Raw genomic sequence first — 20,214 nt, 5'->3', positions numbered from 1 at the left:
CTTCTTTAGCATGGATTGCTAAGGAATCAAAAGCTTTGCAATGTTTGGGACAAAAACCCTGAGATAATTAATTATCCCAAGGAATTGCTGAACTTGCTTTGTTGTGAAGTTGTCTTGAGGAAACTTCAATAATTCTTGAACGATATGTGGCCCTGGGTAGTATGTACCTTTGTTAAGGTGCATACCAAGAAATTCGATTTCTGTTTGGGCAATATTCATCTTCCGTTGAGAAAGCATAATGCCATGTTTTTTCACAATTTCTGCAAACTGCTCAAGGAGTTGACAGTGTGACTGCTCATCAGGACTGTAGAGCAAAATATCGTCAATGTATACGGCTGCACTCGTTAAAATTGGTTGGAAGATGCGACACGTGGCCTTTTGGAAAAGGGATGGTGCTACCTTTAAGCCAAAAGGAAGGACTTTGCATTGGAAGTGTTGGTTCGGGATACAGAATCCTGTTTTGGATCTGTCTTCAGGATAGATGCCCAATTGCCAAAATCCGGCTTTGAGGTCGAACTTGGAATAGATGTGGGCCTTGGTTAAACCACTAAAGAGAGAGTCTGTAGATGGTAAAGGGAATTTATCATCTTGGAGGAAAAGATTGAGAGGTTGATAGTTGATTACCAATCTCATTTTTCCTCTGTTTTGTTTAGCACGCTTATTGACATAAAAGGCTTCACAAGCCCATTGTGAGTCGAAAACTTCAATGAGGCCTTGTTGCAAAAGTTCCGAGCATTCCCTTTGAGCTAGAACCAGATGTTCTGGCTTCATTCCCATGTGGCTCGCCCTGGTTGGGTTTATGTCTTCATTTTTCTTGAAAGGAAGGTGAACAAAAAACTCTGGGTTTTTCCATAAAGGATGGGAACACTTTTGAGCGAATTCTGCATAGGATTCTGAACAAGATTGTAACAACTTCTGCATAATCGGATCTAGTAGACTCATTTGGATGGAAAAGAGTATTTGGATATTGACAAACTCAGAGAATTGATCTTTATATCTAAGACCTTTTCCAGGAATGATGCGAAGCTGAGAGATTTGAGTCATTATGTCCCACCCAATTATCAGGTCTTTATTGGGAAGGTTAGATCCAAAAATCTTTGCAGTTATGGAGCACTGCGGGAAGAACTGGACAGTTACAGGAGTGGTTCTGACATTGGTGGAGAAAGTATCTCCTGACGCAGAATTGAAGTATCTGGTGTAAGGAGTCTAGAATTCTTCAGGAAGAACTTTGGTGTCTAGGATTGAACAACTTGCTCCTGTGTCAATGAGAGCAATAACAGTGATAGGTTTGGCAAACTTTGATGTGAGGATTTTTATGGGGAAGTGTGGACAGTGAGTTTGACTTGAAAATATGTCAAGGTTTGGTTTCAGGGATGATGGTGATATATGGAAAATATCTTTGGACTCGAGTCGACTCGTCTCACCGGAAGTTTGGTAAGAGGGAATGTCACAAAGAGTTTGTTCAGATGGTTCTTCATCAGCAGAGAATAAGGATTCAATATCATCATTTTCAAGAGAAATACCTATTTCATTCTGAATGTGATGGATTAGATGATTCGACCTTTTCTCGCTTGAGGACAATTTTGGCAAAATGTCCTTTCGATTGCAAATGTAGCAACGGTTTGATTTTTTGTGGCTTGTGCGATCCTTTCTTTTGCGTAGGTATCGCCATTTCTTCTTTTTCCGGAAATGCTTGGAGCCATGTTTGGATTTCTTTATCCAAAACTTCTTGTAGTGTTTCTTCTTTCGGGAATACTTGCCACATGTACCATCACAGTCTTTCTTGGAGCATTTAATTTTCAGCTCCTGACGGGAGCAGGCTGATTCGAGGCGTTTGTCATATGTGATGTATGTGCGAACCATCTAGCGTTTTAAGCATAATTCTTCTAGGCATAGATGGATTTCTTGCTGTATTTCTCCCAAGGGAATATCTTGTACTCGCCTTTGTTTTCCAAAGAACGATCCTTCAACCATCTGGGATAGTTCTTTCGGGATGGAAGTAAGGAAAACATGCTTCAGATTTGGATCTGCTCCGACTTGATAAAATGTTTGAAGCATTATTTTAAAATGCTTATCAAGATGTTTTTATCTCTATGAGATCACCGGGTTTTTCCACAAAGACATGATATAAGAGAGTGATGGCATGGCTGAAATTAGATGACGTCAGAAAATGGATCTGGTCTTGTTCTGAAAGTGATTGCCACCAGAGCTTCAAGCTTCCTGTGAATCTTGTAACAAAGTTGTACAAGACGTCATTCATATCATGGTTGGTGATAGACTGGGTATTTAGCTAGGTATGAAATTCTTCAAGCCTTATCGGCCATTTCTGATAAGGAATGTCATCAATGGTGAATAATTGTTTTGATGCGATGGACACATGCTGAGTAGGATTGCTTGTCTGATCCATTTCTAGGTCAGAATAATTTGATTCCATATCATCATCTGGGGGGTCAGCCATGAATATTGATGAAGTAACTGGTGCAATGGGGAGGGTATCAGCTGTAGGAATTGAGAAGGATGAGGAGGAGGAGAGGGATACTGAAGATTCTATTTCAGTATCATGAGAAGTTTGCTCTACTGGGAGCAAAGTCTGTTTTTCTGGATTGAGAGGATCGGGTTGTTGGATAACGAGTCGGGTTCTGAGTGCCTAAGTCCTTTAGAAAAGATTCTAATGGATTTGATAACATCATCTAATCTGGCCTTTCTCTTATAACAATGAAACTTGATCCTGTAGGTGGTATTTTTTCTTTCCCCTTTTCCTTCTGCAGGGCTTTGAGGCAATTTTGTATGTCTGCCATAACCGGCTCTCTTCTGTAAGGATCTGTCGGAATAGTGGCAAAAATGGATGTTTGTGGCGGTGGGGGTAAATACCCGGTTTTAACAGGACGTGCTAATGGGTCAAACGGTCTGAACCTTCCTTCTTCAAGAAGCTGGATTTGGTTTTTGAGCTTCTCTATTTCTGGCTTCGAATTTTCAAGATAATGGTACCCAAGATGTTGTCCTGATTCCAAGGCGTGAAGCCTTTTCTGGAATTTAGAAAGTATCTTTTTGGTACTTTCATCATACCTTCGGAGATCTTGTTGCACATTTCCAATTTTGGAGTCAATTGCCTTGAAGGCATTATTTTGTGCTAACAGAGTCTCTGATTGCCAATTTAAAACAGCTTCAGTAGCAGAGGTTTTTTTTCTGTCTCCCATGTTCATCCACATCAATGGGAGTAGAGACTTTAGGAACATGGCGGTATCTGCCATGGGGATCAATAAACTCTTCTGTAGCAGGGAATGAGAGTTTAGAACTTTCCTTGATAAGAGGAGGAAAGTCAGTATCCTGAAACATAGCGATAGAAGAAGTAGGTGGTGCTTCTTCCGGAACTTCGAGGGGGTAAGAATGCTTCTTAGCCCACTTAAGGATTGGCTTATAAAATGGAGAGAGGACTTGCTTTTTCGGGGGAGGAGATGGTGGTGGTGTTTTTGGTAGATCTGGTAAGGCTTGGAATGTAGTACTGGACTCTGGTGATGGAGGTGGTGCATAAGAAACCATGAATTGGTATTTGTCGCATTCACCAAGAGTATCAACGGAGGAATCTCCGTCTAAGTACCTTTGGAAGATCTTATCCTTTGGCCTTTTCCATCGAGGTGGAGATTTTGCAAAAGGGTCTACCTCGTCAGGAGAATTTATACAGGAGGAACATTGGCAGAAAGGATCCCAAAAACAATGACCATAATTGTCTTTATAGTAATGAACAGGATGTCCATCACCATCGAAGTGTCGAACATGCTTTTTTGGATCTGGCTCGGAAATGGATTGAGGAACACATGGTTCAATCATGAAGAAGGTTTGGAAGATAGAAGGACTTTCTTCCTTTTCCTTGCCAAATTTGATGGAAACAGTTCCATCCTTTTTTCTTACGAACTCTGAGTCCGTAGACTAGAAAGGCTTATTGTGCTGATGTAGCTTTTCGTAGTTGATAATCCAGGTCTCTAGAAGGAGCTTGGCCAACGTATCCTTTGGGATCTGTCTAGGAACATGGATACAAGATGCCTGGTCATTCTGCATGGAGATGAACAAGGCATCTTCAACAACGGTAATGAAGATGCCTTGGAAGAGTTTATTGATCCCCATGGCAGATACCGCCATGTTCCTAAAGTCCCTACTCCCACTGATGTGGATGAACATGGGAGACAGAAAAAAACCTCTGCTGCTGAAGTTGTTTTAAATTGGCAATCAGAGACTCTGTTAGCACAAAATAATGCCTTCAAGGCAATTGACTCCAAAATTGGAAATGTGCAACAAGATCTCCGAAGGTATGATGAAAGTACCAAAAAGATACTTTCGAATTCCAGAAAAGGCTTCACGCCTTGGAATCAGGACAACATCTTGGGTACCATTATCTTGAAAATCCGAAGCCAGAAATAGAGAAGCTCAAAAACCAAATCTAGCTTCTTGAAGAATGAAGGTTCAGACCGTTTGACCCATTAGCACCTCATGTTAAAATCGGGTATTTACCCCCACCGCCACAAACATCCATTTTTGCCACTATTCCAATAGATCCTTACAGAAGAGAGCCGGATATGGCAGACATACGAAATCGCCTCAAAGCCCTGCAGAAGGAAAAAGGGGAAAGAAAAAATACCACCTACAGGATCAAGTTTCATTGTTATAAGAGAAAGGCCAGATTAGATGATGTTATCAAATCCATTAGAATCTTTTCTAAAGGACTTAGGCACTCAGGAACCTGACTCTGTTATCCAACAACCTAATCCTCTCAATCCAGAAAAACAGACTTTGCTCCCAGTAGAGCAAACTTCTCATGATACTGAAATAGAATCTTCAGTATCCCTCTCCTCCTCCTCATCCTTCTCAATTCCTACAGCTGATACCCTCCCCATTGCACCATTTACTTCATCAATATTCATGGCTGACCCCCCTAGATGATGATATGGAATCAAATTATTCTGACCTAGAAATGGGTCAGACAAGCAATTCTACTCAGCATGTGTCCATTGCATCAAAACAATTCTTCACCATTGATGATATTCCTTATCAGAAATGGCCGATAAGGCTTGAAGAATTTCATACCTGGCTGAATACCTAGTCTATCCCCAACCATGATATGAATGACATCTTGTACAACTTTGTTACAAGATTCACAGGAAGCTTGAAGCTCTAGTGGCAATCACTTTCAGAACAAGACCAGATCCATTTTCTGACGTCACCTAATTTCAGCCATGCCATCACTCTCTTATATCATGTCTTTGTGGGAAAACCCGGTGATCTCATAGAGATAAAAAGAAGAGAGTTTTTTGAAAGACGATGCTGCTCCCTCCAGAAGAAACATCTTGATAAGCATTTTAAAATAATGCTTCAAACCTTTTATCAAGTCGGAGCAGATCCAAATCTGAAGCATGTTTTCCTTACTTCCATCCCGAAAGAACTATCCTAGATGGTTGAAAGATCGTTCTTTGGAAAACAAAGGCGAGTACAAGATATTCCCTTGGGAGAAATACAGCAAGAAATCCATCTATGCCTAGAAGAATTATGCTTAAAACGCCAGATGGTTCGCACATACATCACATATGACAAACACCTCGAATCAGCGTGCTCCCGTCAGGAGCTGAAAATTAAATGCTCCAAGAAAGACTGTGATGGTACATGTGGTAAGTATTCTCGGAAGAAGAAACACTACAAGAAGTTTTGGAAAAAGAAATCCAAACATGGCTCCAAGCATTTCCGGAAAAAGAAGAAATGGCGATACCTACGCAAAAGAAAGGATTGCACAAGCCACAAAAAATCAAACCGTTGCTACATTTGCAATCAAAAAGGACATTTTGCCAAAAATTGTCCTCAAGCGAGAAAAGGTCAAAATCATCTAATCCATCACATTCAGAATGAAATAGGTATTTCTCTCGAAAATGATGATATTGAATCCTTATTCTCTGCTGATGAAGAACCATCTGAACAAACTCTTTGTGCCATTCCCTCTTACCAAACTTCCAAAGGAGCGAGTCGGACTCGAGTCTGAAGATATTTTCCATATATCACCATCATCCCCAGAACCAAACCTTGACATATTTTCAAGTCAAACTCACTGTCCACACTTCCCCGTAAAAATCCTCACATCAAAGTTTGCCAAACCTATCACTGTTATTGCTCTCATTGACACAGGAGCAAGTTGTTCAATCCTAGACACCAAAGTTCTTCCTGAAGAATTCTGGACTCCTTACACTAGATACTTCAAGTCTGCGTCAGGAGATACTTTCTCCACCAATGTCAGAACCACTCCTGTAACTGTCCAGTTCTTCCCGCAGTGCTCCATAATTGCAAAGATTTTTGGATCTAACCTTCCCAATAAAGGCCTGATAATTGGGTGGGACATAATGACTCAAATCTCTCAGCTTCGCATCATTCCTGGAAAAGGTCTTAGATATAAAGATCAATTCTCTAAGTTTGTCAATATCCAAAGACTCTTTTCCATCCAAATGAGTCTACTAGATCCGATTATGCGGAAGTTGTTAGAATCTTGTTCAGAATCCCATGCAGAATTCGCTCAAAAGTGTTCCCATCCTTTATGGAAAAACCCAGAGTTTTTTGTTCGCTTTCATTTCAAGAAAAATGAAGACATAAACTTGACCAGGGCGAGCCACATGGGAATGAAGCCAGAACATCTGGTTCTAGCTCAAAGGGAATGCTCGGAACTTTTGCAACAATGCCTTATTGAAGTTTCCGACTCTAGGGTAACATTGAGAGCTTGGAGAGACATTTTGGTTTTTATTTTTAGATTTTTTTTCTATTATTTTGGGAGTATTTCAAGTATTTTGAAGTGAAGACAAAAGTGGTAATAGAATTTTTGTTTTTGATTCAAAATGTTGAGTTTAATTTATATTTTTGTTTCTTCTTCTATTATGTTCTAATTTTCTTTTGTTAGGGCTACAATGTAGCATGATGATGATGATATGAATTTCATAATTTTTATATTTTTCAAGTGATTTTATTCATGTGACTTATATATTATTTGGCTTAATGCTTTTAAGTGACTGACCACTATTTGATGATCTAATACGCATATTTGAAATTGAAAAGTAATAATATGCAATTACTATTTATAACATATAACGATGAATCAAATGTAGATAGAGATATACCATATCATATGTGTAACTTTCGACGATAAGGTGATCCAAAAGAGTCATTGTAAACCGGGAATGTTCACGTATTTTAATATTTAATTGATTTATTAATCACCAATCTTTATGGGAATTATATTATTTATTCGACACGTTTGTTTGCATTTAAAATTTTGCCAATAATAGTTGGTATGTATGTTGGCAATTTTTCATGAAAATTTGCTAGATTGACTGAATTGGCACAAGTATAATAGTTTATGACTTTTTTGATAATTTTCCGTTTGAGAGGTAATAACATCTAAAAGCCATAACCCACCCCGTTGTGAGTGAGTTGGTTATGGTGTACGTTGCCCCCCTGCTGGGCAGGATTCGATTCCCCAGCTCGTTCTGTTGCGCGACTTAAGTGGGATGCCATGGGAGGTGGGCAAGCGCTGTTGCACTTGAATCCGGACCCGAAAGCGATTTGCCATGTCCTATCGCATTTCCTAATCCTTCATTTGGCCTCCAAATAGGCCAATTCATACCACACTCAGCTACTTGACATGTTCTCAAATCGGTATAGAGTCATTCGTGATGGCTCTATGTGCCCCTGGTGGGCTCGAGGTTCTTCTTTATCTCGTTGAGAACAGCTTGGCCTCCAGCGTGGACGCAAAAATGCTCGAAGGCCAGCTTGAAGTCGGGAGTGCACGGCCTAATCTTCATCTTGAACACCTTCCTCACGACCAAGTTTATGAAGACAAGAGCTGCTCTGACATTGGGAGCACTAACGAGCCAAGGGTCGTGATGTTGGTCTTCAGGGCTTCTCTAGCAACGGTCATCAAATCCTTGGAGAGCGACACACCGATCTTCTTCTTCTCGTCCTCTCGCTGGAACACGCAATTGTAGTTCTTGTCATTTGAGCCTTTGTGGGTGCATACGGTGCGTTTGAGTTGGTACTTGGAGTGGCGGCAGTCGGAGGACCTGTTGGAGAGGAGGATTGTTGCACCGCCCATCCGGAAGAGGCAGTTCGAGACGAGCATCGACCGGTCATTGCCAAAGTACCAATTGAGGGTGAGGCTCTTGATGCTCACCATTAGGGCATAAAAGTCACGGTGTACTTGGCGATTGATTCATAGGAGAAGTAATAAGATTAGATTGGAAGTTTCATTTTCACGAGACCAAAATTTAATTTCCCTAGTAAGAAAACCAAGAAACTTTTGTACCTAGTAGATAACTTGAGAATATACAAAGCTTTTGTTCAATTCCACCATCATATATCGAATTCATAAATGTGAAAAGTCCTATTTCAACTTTAGCTATATTATGTGGCATAATGAATATTGGATTGACTTATCAATGGATAATTTTTTTTTATGTCATCTAGGTTTCAAGGGTTCTGAGTTTAAACCACTCACTAACTCCCACTTCCCAACCAACCAAAGCGTAAAATAAGGAAAGAATATACCTGAAGTTTCACTGTCGACACATTCTTAATAAGTTTTTTTTTTTTTTTGGTCATGATTCTAATTTTTATGAAATGCTTTTAAATTACATGACACACTATCTACATAAAATAGCCTGCTATTCACTAGTGAACCTAATAAAATTCTTGTCACCCAACTTATTTTTGGCATTTCATTTGTCGATCCAAGTTTTCATTCCTTGTTTTCTTGGATAACACTAAGGGTGTCATTCATAAAAATTTCCTATTATTAAACATATACTTTGAAGAATAAAAGAAGAGAGGAAAAAAGAAGGGATATGTCCATCAGAACTTCTAGAATTTGTCACGAAATGTCAGTTGTGTCCTAAAACTTATAAAATGTGCAATCAAGTTCTAAAACTTGTTAAATTGATACAATAGAGTCTTTATGTTGACTCCATCCATTTACATTATGATGTGGCTTTTTTATATAAAACTTTTCTCCTAACATGACAATGAAATTGATTAAATTCTAATTTTTTAACCCAAATATTAATTACATAAAAATAAATTAAAAGTATTGAGAAAAACACACAAAAGAAAGCCAAAGGCAAGGGCAGCAAGCTCTTGCCATCATTGCCTCCATTGTTGAAAAGGGTCGGCCCAACCCTTGCCAAGGGCCACCAGAGCTAGGCGAGGGCTGGCCACCCTCGCCCAAATCTAGGTGGAGGGTTGCTAGTGATATAGTTAGTATAAGTACCTAGAGGGGGGTGAATAGGTATATAAAGGATTTTTCTCAATAATTGCACAATACTAGACATTTGATAGATTTGAGACAAACAATAATCAAAGTAAGACTGAGAGAAGAGAAAATTGAACATGCGGTTTATAGTGGTTCGGCTTATTTCAAGCCTACGTCCACTTTTCTGCACTGACAGCCTATTGGCTGAATTCCACTATGAACAAAGAGATGTTACAGCGTTGTTCTCCCTTGATCTCTCAGTGTAGATGATCTACCACACTCGCTCAAGGTATCACTAAGTATAGACACTCTTTGTGTATACAATTTCGCTCAAAATGTATCGACTAATAATCAAGGTACTTCGACTGGAATTTCTTTATCGATCATGCACTAAAGCAACTAGAATGTCTTCCTTTTATACTCCTTTATGCCATCATACCCATTGGCACTTACCAAAGGAATTCCTCCAATCTACCCGTTGGACGGAATCAATCAAGAAGATCATTCGAGCTATTAAAGGAACCTGACGATAGCCCATCAATCCTGTTCGCCCATACAATCAGGATCTTGGTTTCCAAGAATATAACATTCTAAGAATATTTCGTCGACCATCGGATCTTCAAACGATCTTGATTACGAATAAAAGAATCCGTTATATTTATCCAGCCAAGAGATCTTCTCCAGAGGATAGGACTAAATCCTCAACCAAATACTTTGGCTGGATTGCCTTCACACTTTGGATTAGAAAACTGTCAATGAGAATAGTCTTGAGTCTTGAGTCTTGAGTCTCGGTGATCTGAAAGTCTTCGGACTCTAAACAAAAGGTCTATATTTATCCGGACTAGACGATAGAAACGTTTTGTCGGCTTCAAAATATCCTGGAAAGATTTCTCCAACAATCTCCCCCTTTTTATGGTAACAAAACTTTCCTGTAGATTTGAACAACTTTGACCTGCAAAACATTACTCAAGCAATATGGCTATCTCATAAAGATTAATAAATCAACCAGACTCTGCATCCACAGAAAATCGGTTAGTCTTTCATGGGTAAGACCATACAACAATACTTGATATAAATGCAAACAGTCAAACATCAAAATCCACACCTAAGTCAGTCAAATTCAAGTTCACACCCAAGTCATACTCAAATATTCAAACACGTCAAAGTTTAAAGAGTTTAAAGAGTTCAAAAGAGTTCAAATTGTAGTTCTCCCCCTTTTTGTCATCATTAAAAAGGTGAGAAAAGAGTCAATTCTGCTTGGGAACACGCACAATCTGGAAATCTCCCATCGACTGGACAATGCCTTCCAGCCTCTTCAAGTCTTCCCGTAGATGAGCCACCTCTTCTCCTTTGGCATTGGCTTGAATTTGAAGAGCGAGGTCTTTCATTTGATCTGCCAGGGTAACAGAAGATGCTTGTCCAGCATTCTTCATGACTTGAAGTTCACATTCTAGAGCATAGATTTGACCCTGCATTTCTAGAAGAACATCAAGGATACGACGAAAATCTGCGGTATTGTCCGTCTGTGTGCTCGCATTTGCTCTTTCGGATGGAGTGAAGGCGGACGATGGAACTTCGTGTAATCGAGCAGATTTGGTGTTGACGTATCATGTCCTTCCTCGGCATTTGAGAAGCCTGAAAATCTTCCGGATTTGCTGGTGAGCGATTCACACCTTCACTGTTGATAGCATGTGGTGTAGTCCTTCCTTGCTCGCCATTTCCCCCTGTCTCTAGGACCTCAATTGGGGAAGAGTGATGGTCATGCTCTTCAACGTCTTGATTCCCTTTCTCTCCGGCTTCATCTGCAGACTTTTCTTTTACAGCTTCTCCTTCTTCTTCAGCTTTTTTCTCTTCGTCTTCTTTCTCTTTCTCTTGTTGCTCCTCTCGCTTCTCTCGTTCTTTGCTTGTCCCTCTTCTTTCTCTCGTTCTTTTTCTTTCGCTTCTTTTCCTTTCTTCTGTCGTTCTGTTGATTCAGGTATAGAACGTTTGGTCCTTTTCAATGTAGAGATAGTGAGATCTTCCTCCTCATCTTCATCCTCCAAGATAAGAGTTCTCATCTTTTTGGATGGAGCACCCATGGGCTCCTTCCCTTTTCTCTTTGATGCAGAAGATACTGGAGTCTTCACTTTGAACTTCTCCATTGCCTTATTAAGCTCTTTCAAACGCATTTTTGTCAGCATTTTCAAACCCACCACCATTTTGTCGCATGGTCGAACACAAAGAGTATGTGGAGGTTCAATGTTCAAGTGTCTGAAGATCTTGGTCACAAGACCTGGATAAGGCAATTGGCCCTTGTCCTTCACCATTGCTCTATACATGTGAAAGAGAATGGTGTGAGGGAGAGAGAACTTTTTCCCTAAATTGATCGCGTACATCAATTTCTCCTCGGAGTTAGACACGTCAGTCTTGGATGTAGACTTTGGCTTGATACAGTTGATCATAATTTTGTGAAGCAAGATGTTGATGGCATGCATTCTTGAGTAGGTAACTCTTCCTTCTGTACTCCTGTCTTTGACAAGTTCCAGTGTGGTACGAGCGATTGAAACCTTGATTGGTTTATATCGTCCTCTTTCAACTCCAATTATGTCTGCCAACATGTCCACATCTACCTCATAGACTTGGTCTCGAACATTGAAGGATATTCTATTCGCATCTAAAAAGCTAAGATTCGAATAGAAGTATGCTGTCAATTGCGCATAACCGTCTGTGGTATCGGAGCAAAATTGCTCAAGTTAAAGCAGATTGAACTTCTCCCTTAAGTTCACATTAATGGCATCCAAGAAATCGAAATCAACACTCCTAGGGTTTATCACCCCTCGTTTCAACAGTCTGAAGAACAGATTCTCTTGTTCCTTCGATTTAAACAAATCCATCCTTTTTCCCTTCACCTTCGCAGCAACACCCATTCTAGGTTGAAATTTAGTGAACATTTTATCATCATCGTTCCCGTCAGTCGGATTCAGTCCCGATACACAAGGGTCACTTGGAATGTTCGCAAGTGCTTCCTCAGCCTTTCCTTTGGGAGCAATTCCCAAATCCTCCATTCGTCGCAAAAATATATACTCATTCCCATAATTCTTATCTTTAAGGAAATCATCTATATAGTTTAGCGGAGTCCCAATGCTCTTCAACGCACGATAGAGCTTGTAAATAAAAGAGGGTTTTTGGACTCTTACAGGGTTTGCGTCCTCGATTATTTCTTCCTCCGGTTGTTGACCCGCACCTTGTGGGGTAGATGGTGAAGAGTGATGAGGTGGAGAGAGAATCGGGCTCTGTTGCTGACTCGGTAAATCTTCCTCTTCGGTGAGATCGAAATGGGTAGGCCCCTCCCTCATTCTCTGTGGTCCCCTATTTGCGATTCTTGAAGACTTTCTCGAAGAAGACATCCTTTCTTGTCGTTGAAAGATTCCTTTACTCGCTTTCTCAAGAAAAGATGACAACTTTCTCGAAGATAAACACAAAGTAGAGACAGGATTGGGAGGAGAATGCCTTTTGAGGGTTTTGAAGTTTAAGCGAGGAAAACTGTATATATATATAACTCAGTTTAAAAAGGAAAAACCAATCGGCACAAAGGAAAATGAACAGACGTCTCTTTTGAAATCGATAACTGCCAAATAGAAGTTAATCTTTTTGAAAAGACAAGATTCAGTTTTTCACGGAAATTATAAATTAACCGAACTAATGATCGTACCTTTTCGAGATTGAATATAATAACAACTTACGAGTCTATAGCCATGAATGTCCGAGTTTGAGGGTTGGAGAGTCTCTAGACTTTAACTTCCTCAAGCTTCGAATGTTGAGTCTGGGAACGGATAAAATCGAATTGATTTTTCTCCAAAGGCTTTGTGAATATATCCACTAGTTGATTTTTTTGAATCAACAAATTGAATCGAGATTTCTCCATTTTGAACATGATCTCTAATGAAATGATGTCGAATCTCTATATGCTTTGCTCTTGAGTGAAGGATTGGATTTTTAGTGAGATTGATTGCGCTTATTTGGTGTTGTCACATCTAATCCCCTGTGCATGAGTCTTCAATTCCAAAGTCTTGTAGCTATTGTTTTATCCATAGAATTTGCGAACAACAACTTCCAAGAGCTACATACTCTGCTTCTGTTGTTGAGAGAGCCACAGTGCTTTGTTTCCTTGAAAACCAAGACACTGTCCTGCTTCCAAGCAACTGGAAAGTTCCCGAAGTGCTCTTTCTATCAACTCTGCAATCGGCCAGATCTGCGTCTGAATATCCCAGAAGATTAAAGTCTCCCTTCTTAGGATACCAAAGACCGATGCTTGAAGATGAAGCAACGTATTTAATAATACGTTTCAAAGACCGAGATGGGATTCTCTAGGATACGATTGAAACCTAGCACGAGATGCAAGGTCTAGAAGCGTAAGATAAAGAAGTGAACCAATAATGCTCTGTAAAGCTTTTGATAAACTTTCTTCCTTCTTCATCTTTGTCTATCTTCAAAGAACTTGACATCGGTATGTCGGTCTTTTTGCACTTTTCCAGTCCAAACCTTTTGACAAGATCATTAGCATATTTTTCTTGATAAATAAAAGTTCCTTCCTTCAATTGTTTTACTTGAAGACCAAGAAAGAATGTTAACTCTCCCATCATACTCATTTCAAACTTGTCTTGCATAGACTTAGCAAATTTCTTGCACAGACTTTCATTAGAGGATCCAAAAATAATATCATCCACATATATTTGAACAAGTAAAAAACTTTTGTTTTCCTTTTTGATAAATAAAGTAGTATCTACTTTACCTTTGACAAAACCATTATGTATTAAGAACTTACTTAGTCTGTTGTACCAAGCTCGAGGTGCTGAGCTCTTCTTGCATAGCTTCAATCCAGCTTTCATTAGATAAAGCTTCTTCTATGCTCTTTGGTTCAATTTCAGAAATGAGAGCCACAGCACTAGACTCTTCACGCCTTTTGGATCTGGTGCGAATTCCTTCATTAATTTCGCCGATAATGAGATCTTTGGGATGACCGGACTTATGCTTCCGATTCTTGGTTGATTTGTCTCGGTTGATGATCTCTTTCTTTATTTGAATCTTCACGAACAACTTGATGCTGGTCTTCCAAAGTCTGAGATGCTTCTTGAGTTGTAAGCTTTGGAGGGTCTGGAGCAGGTTCAGACTCTTCATGATGAGTCTAACTGGATTCATCTTGCGTAGAGTCTTGAAATTTGACATTCATTGACTTTTCCATAGACTGGCTCTTCTTGTTATAGACTCCATAGGCTTTGCTTGATGTAGAATATCCAAGGAAGATGCCTTCATCTGATCTTTCTTCAAACTTACCAACTCGATCTTTTGCATTTTTCAATATAAAGCATTTGCAATCGAATACATGAAAGTATGAAACAATAGGTTTCTTATCTTTGAATAACTCATAAGGGGTTTTCTCTAGAATAGGTCTTAAGAAGACTCTATTGATGATATAGCATGCTGTTGAAACAACTTCAGCCCAAAATCGTGAAGAAATCTTACTTTCAATTAAAAGAGTTCTAGCCATTTCTTGAAGAGATCTATTCTTTCTTTCCACAACTCCATTTTGCTGAGGAGTATATGGAGAGGAGAACACATGCTTAAAGCCAGATTCATCACAAAATTTTGTAAAATCTTGATTTTCAAATTCACCTCCATGATCTGTTCTTATACTTGAGATAACACATCCTTTTTCATTTTGAACCTTTTTAGCAAATTTTTCAAAATACGAGAAGGTTTCGGACTTACTTGCAAGGAAATATACCCAAGTAAAGCGGGAGTAATCATCCACAATTACTAGGCAATATTTCTTACCTCTAATGCTCTGGGTTCTAGTTGGTCCGAAGATATTCATATGCAGCAACTGTAGTACATGATTAGTAGAGACATGATTTATTGGCTTAAATGAATTTCTTACCTGCTTTCCTAGAATACATGGAGTGCATGGATCGGTCTTTTGGTATGGTAATTTGGGTAGACCTCGAACAAGCTGCTTTGATGAGATTTTGGCTAATTGCTTCATATTGACATGACCAAGCTTTCTATGCCATAAGCTTGCTTCGTCTTGAATTGAGATTAGGCATTGCGATTCATTTGGTTTTACATCCAGAAGATAGATATTTCCATGTCTTCGACCCATGAAAGACTGAGTAGAGTCTTTATTGGTTCCAGAACATGTTCCTTCTTGAAAGAAGATCTTAAAACCAGTATCACATAATTGGCTAATGCTGAGAAGATTGTAATTGAGTCCTTCTACTAGGGAAACATTACTTATTGTGAGATTTCCAATTTTTACAGTTCCAAATCCCACAATACTTCCTTTGCTGTTTCCTCCAAATGAAACTTTTCCACCATTTACTTGAACAAGCTTTATGAAGCAATTTGAGTCTCATGTCATGTGTCTTGAGCATCCACTGTCAAGATACCACTTTACCTTTTTCTTGACGGAGACCTGCAATTAAAAGAGAGTCTCAAGCTTTCTTTGGTACCCAAATTTTCTTGGGTCCTTTGGTGTTAGTAAGATAAACAGTATTAGCCCATACTTTCTTAACAGGTTTCCAAACCATAGGACACTCTTTTTCAAAGTGATCCGAACTGTTACACTTTGAACACCTGAGGGCATTTCGACCTACAGACTTTACAAAAACTTTCTTGAAATGATTTTTGTAAGCCTCTCTCGAGGGTCTTTCCTTAATTCTTTGTTTTACTTTAGGAAAATCAATCAAGGGAATTGTTTCTGCTGTCATACCTAGACCGGACTTATTAAAGTAAGGTCTTTGAGCTGAAAGAATTTTTTCAAGTTTTTCGGACCCTATTGAAAATTTCTTTGAAAGATTTGATAAGTCAGTTTTTAAAAGGGCATTTTCTTTCAAAATATTATCTTCATTTTCTTTAAGAGTGGAAACATTCAAGTCTAAACTTTTAACTCTTTCTTCTAAAACATTTTCCTTTTGTTTTAGAGTTGAGTTTTCCTTTTTAAGTTCGGAAATTCTTTTGAGAGAAGTCTTAAGACTAAAACACAGTTCATCAATGTATTTAGAAACTTTGACAGGAATTTTAAAATTACTTGCCTCAAATTCACTGTCTGAGTTTGATCCAGAATCTGAGTCTGATTGTGCCATCAGACATAGGTTGACATATTCATTATCACTTTCTTCACACTCTGTATCACTCCAAGTTTCGGCTTTGAGAGCTTTTCGAAACTTTTCAGCTTTTCCTCTCTTCTTCTTCAGAAGAGGACAGTTGGGTCTGATGCGTCCCTTTTTCTTACATTCAAAGCAAACTACATCTTTGTTTGGTTCTCATCATCAACGGACTTGGTCTCCGCTGTCTTTGAAAACTTTGTTTCTTTGAGTTGAACCTTCTTCCTTTTCTATTCAGTTTTCTGAATCTTCTTATCATGAGAGCAAGCTCCTCATCGTCCATATCATCTTTAATCTGTATCATCGAATTATCATTTGATTTTAATGCAATGGATTTCTTACCTTTTGGATCTTCATCTTCATTAATTCGTTCCACTTCATAAGATGAAGAGTTCCAATCAGCTCGTCGACGAGATAGTGGCATAATTCTTTGTGTCTCTCTTATTGAAGTCTTTATGTGATTCCAATCCTTGGAGAGTCCACGCAGTAGCTTGTTTACCTTCATGGGATCAGAAATTGTTTGTCCTTGATTCTCAAGACCATTGACAATATCTCGTAAAACGGCTAAACATGTCGTTATAGATTCTCCTGGTTTCATTTTGAAGGCTTCATATTGACCGAGGAGAATGTTAATTCGGTTTCCTTCACTCGATCTGTTCCTTCATAGGTGATATGTAATCTGTCCCAAACTTCTTTTGTAACACAAGAAGATATTCTGTTATATTCAGTTGGTGACAAAGCACAATATAAAGAGTAAATTGCTTTTGCATCGAGTGCTTGTCTCTTGATTATCTCTTCCTGAGTCATTCCGCTGGTCTCAACAGTTTCTTTCCCTCTTTCAGAAACTGATGCAGCTGTAGGAGTAATTCCTTTTTCTACAACGTCCCATTCCAGAGGATCCTTTGATCGTAGGGAAGCTTTCATCTTGTTCTTCCAGATGTTGTAATTCTTTCCATCAAAGTAGGGTGGTCTGGTATTGCTTTGCCCTTCCATCAGCCCTGGTGCTAGCATACTAGCCATGGATCTTTTACTCTGAAGTAAAACACTTCAAATAGAGTGAGTACACGAGCTCTGATACCAATTGATATAGCTAGTATAAGTACCTAGAGGGGGGTGAATAGGTATATAAAGGATTTTTCTCGATAATTGCACAATACTAGACAGTTGATAGATTTGAGACAAACAATAATCAAAGTAAGGCGAGAGAAGAGAAAATTGAATACGCGGTTTATAGTGGTTCGGCTTATTTCAAGCCTACGTCCACTCTTCTGCACTGACAGCCTATTGGCTGGATTCCACTATGAACAAAGAGATGTTACAGTGTTGTTCTCCCTTGATCTCTCGGTGTAGATGATCTACCACACTCGCTCAAGGTATCACTAAGTATAGACACTCTTTGTGTATACAATTTCGCTCAAAATGTATCGACTAATAATCAAGGTGCTTCAGACTCTGGAATTTCTCTATCGATCATGCACTAAAGCAACTAGAATGTCTTCCTTTTATACTCCTTTATGCCATCATACCCATTGGCACTTACCAAAGGAATTCCTCCAATCTACCCGTTGGACGGAATCAATCAAGAAGATCATTCGAGCTATTAAAGGAACCTGACGATAGCCCATCAATCCTGTTCGCCCATACAATCAAGATCTTGGTTTCCAAGAATATAACCTTCTAAGAATATTTCGTCGACCATCGGATCTTCAAACGATCTTGATTACGAATAAAAGAATCCGTTATATTTATCCAGCCAAGAGATCTTCTCCAGAGGATAGGACTAAATCCTCAACCAGATACTTTGGCTCTAGATTGCCTTCGTTATTGGATTAGAAAAACTGTCAGTGAGAATAGTCTTGAGTCTTGAGTCTTGAGTCCGGTGATCGAAAGTCTTGGACTCTAAACAAAAGGTCTGTATTTATCCAGACTAGACTGATAGAAACGTTTTGTCAGCTTCAAAATATTATGGAAAGATTTCTCTAACAGCTAGCCCTAGACAAGCCCTCACCAAGCCCCCGCTAGGCCCTTTCTAGCAATAGGCCCTTGGCTCTTCTTTTGTATTTTTAAAAATAACTTTTATTTTATTTAATTAAGATTTTGGTTTTTTTTGGTCAATTAAGATTTTGGTTTAAAAAATTGGAATTTAATTTGAAACGACATCATTTTAACCTTGTGTTCCATGTTTTGTTCATGTCATCGCCACGAGTGAGAGAGAAAATATTTTAAAAATCATGCTAGCATTTTCCAATTTAAATGAATGGATTTAAAAAAATGATTTGATTGTATGAATTTGACAAGTTTTAAGATTTAATTATTCTTTTAATAAGTTTTACGATTTAATTGTACTTTCGTTAGAAGTTTTAGGACTTCTAAAACACACGTCTTAATTGCTCTTTTCATAAGTTTTACAATTCAATTGTACTTTCGTTAGAAGTTTTAGGACTTCTAAAACACACGTCTCAATAAAAAAATCAAACCTGTAATTACTGTTTAGTAAGGTCAATAGAAATCAATCCAGCGCTGCAACCAATCCCACTAAGATTGTAGCTCAACACATTCTCTCTGAGCTTGTAGTAGTTCACGATAGTCGCTGACAAGGACGGTGCCGGGTTGAACAGGCTACAGTTCACGATGAGGACCCCTATGTCCTTAGCCTTCACCCTGGTCTTGGTCAAAAGCTGGTCGACGGCCCCGAACATCAAGGCCTCAGCCTCTGCCGGTGCTTCTGCCACGCACTGGTTCGGTGGCCTTGGGCACGTATGTCTGCTGCCCAAGCTCAGACTTCTCGAGGATCTGCCGCTGTAAAGCGAGGTTCTCCTTGGTGAAGGCGGTTGTGAGCTCCGACCGCTCCATGAAGGTCTCGCTGGTGCATATCTGGGCTGGCTTGGGCTTGTAGCTGGCGAAGTCGACAAGGTAGACTTTTCTGGGCTGGGTCATGAAGTAGAGAGTGACCAGAAACATGACGAGAGTTGAGAAGATTACAACGGTGACGAGGTTGAACCTGAGTTGGTCCCAGAGTTGGGCCAGGTCTCAGGCCGTGAGGGTCGAGAGGTGGGCCATGGAAATGCCAAGGACTGGCACGAAGAGTAAATACATGGCGGAGGACATGAGGTAGTGGTAGCCGAGCTTCGCGTACTTGGGCCTCACTGACGAGGGGAAGTTTGGGACGTCATGGTTCGATGGTCTATACGAGTCTCGGCTTCGAGGTTCGACTGAGACGGCGACGGTTTGATCTGGGTTTTGTAGACTTATCTGCTCTTGTTGCTCGGCCATTTCTGCGGAAAAGACAAGATTTTTGCAGCTTCGGAGGTTTCTTGTGCGTTTCTTCAGAGGGGTTTCCTGAAGAATAACAAAGGACGAGAGCTTGGAGTTCCAAAAGCAAACGGAGGGAAATAGCGGAGAGAGAGAGAGAGAGTCTTAGCAATGCACGAGGAACATTGGGGAGTGTTACAGTGGATTTATAGAGAGCGTGAAGAGCATAGAGGAGTTATTATACGCCTATTGCTAAGATAAGGAGAAGATTTCAAATAAGGATTTAAAGTGAGTCAATTTTTCAAAAGAGGTCATATGGTGAACTTTTTTTTTTTTTTCATATAAAGGTATAAAGTGACCAATTTAATCTCAAATAAAGATATGAGACTATAGAGGTCAGATCTTATATATGCTCGGGGGTATTTTCCATCCAGGTATATTTAAAAATCTTATTTTTTTCTCTCTTTTTGTTTTGTTTTCTTTCTTTTCCTCGTTTTCTTCATTGTCTTCCTCATGCCTCCATCTTACTCTTTCCTCCTCCAAAGTCCCTTA

At 39.4% G+C, this 20,214-nt stretch overlaps 1 pseudogene; it reads right to left on the bottom strand.

Moving 5' to 3' along the window:
• Positions 1-19,683, bottom strand: part of LOC104416209 — a 34,382-nt pseudogene extending 14,699 nt beyond the window's left edge.
• Between the last annotated feature and the right edge of the window lie 531 nt (positions 19,684-20,214).

The sequence above is a fragment of the Eucalyptus grandis genome, chromosome 8 (assembly GCF_016545825.1).
Source record: "Eucalyptus grandis isolate ANBG69807.140 chromosome 8, ASM1654582v1, whole genome shotgun sequence".
Taxonomy (NCBI): domain Eukaryota; kingdom Viridiplantae; phylum Streptophyta; class Magnoliopsida; order Myrtales; family Myrtaceae; genus Eucalyptus; species Eucalyptus grandis.
Note: the sequence above shows the minus strand (reverse complement) of the source record. Positions and strands in the feature narration are given on the sequence as shown.